Source organism: Austrofundulus limnaeus, unplaced genomic scaffold, assembly GCF_001266775.1.
Source record: "Austrofundulus limnaeus strain Quisiro unplaced genomic scaffold, Austrofundulus_limnaeus-1.0 Scaffold6, whole genome shotgun sequence".
Lineage (NCBI taxonomy): Eukaryota > Metazoa > Chordata > Actinopteri > Cyprinodontiformes > Rivulidae > Austrofundulus > Austrofundulus limnaeus.
Genome location: NW_013952408.1, coordinates 3801738 through 3802866, shown reverse-complemented (window position 1 = coordinate 3802866; position 1129 = coordinate 3801738).

Here is a 1129-nt window from a genome sequence, read left to right as displayed (position 1 = left end):
CCTCGGCTGCGCCTAGAAATTCTGTCCATGAAAGTAATGAACAGAATCGGTGACAAAGGGCAGCCTTGGCGGAGTCCAAGTCTCAAATTGAAAKCTAAAATTGTGGAGGTGCCAGAGGCTCCTTTAAGTGATGTCATACTGTGGCAGCAAAGTTATTTATTAATTAACCAATCAGATCTCACAGCTCTCTGTAAGGGAGGCCTTAGCTGTATGTTTTTAGACTGGAAGGAAACCAGAGTAGCTGGACAAAAGCCACACAAACACGAAACTTCACACAGTAAGTCTGAATCCAGGACATTCTTACTGTGAGGCAACACTGCTAACCACTAAACCATCATGTTTCCTAAGAAAACGCATAAAAACAAACAAAACCATTATAATTTAACTTATTAAACCAGGAGGGATTGAGTTCTGAATCTGTGTTAAGGATATATTCATTGTATTTCAAGAGTCTTTTACAGCAGGCCATGACTGGAACACTCAACCATCATCCCTTCATAAAGATTAAAAGTTTTTAAAGTAATGCAGAGGTGTTTTCTTCACAAGCTACAGAGAAATTAAACATTTTAACCCTCCTGTTATGTTTGTTTCTGAGGAACAGCAATAATGTTCCTGGATCAATTTGACCCGGGGCATGTTTAATCATGCTATAGTGTCTGAAACAAAACAAACAAAAAAAGTCCCTAAAACAGGTTTAGATCTGATTATTAACTCCATTACTAACAATTTCAATCAATATTTGTGAATTGATTTTTTTTTTCATTTCAGATAAAGGATCACTGAGGACAATTCACTTGTTTTCCTAATATTCTTTAAATAGATTTTTTTCTATAAGTAATGGTTATAATTGAACTTGAGACACCTATTCTGTTCTGGGTCAAATTGACCCGCTAATTAAAAAACAAAATAAATGAGTCATGAAGATTTATATTGAAAATAAACTTTATTGTTTAAATGAGCAGAAACCTCTGACTACCACAAACCTTCATCCACTGTGACGTTACGGCCTAAAGCAGTGGAAAGTGCTCAACCCACTGGTGCCACATTGTCCCAATATCTGCCAGTGTGTGTGTGTGTGTGTGTGTGTGTGTGTGTGTGTGTGTGTGTGTGTGTGTGTGTGTGTGTGTGT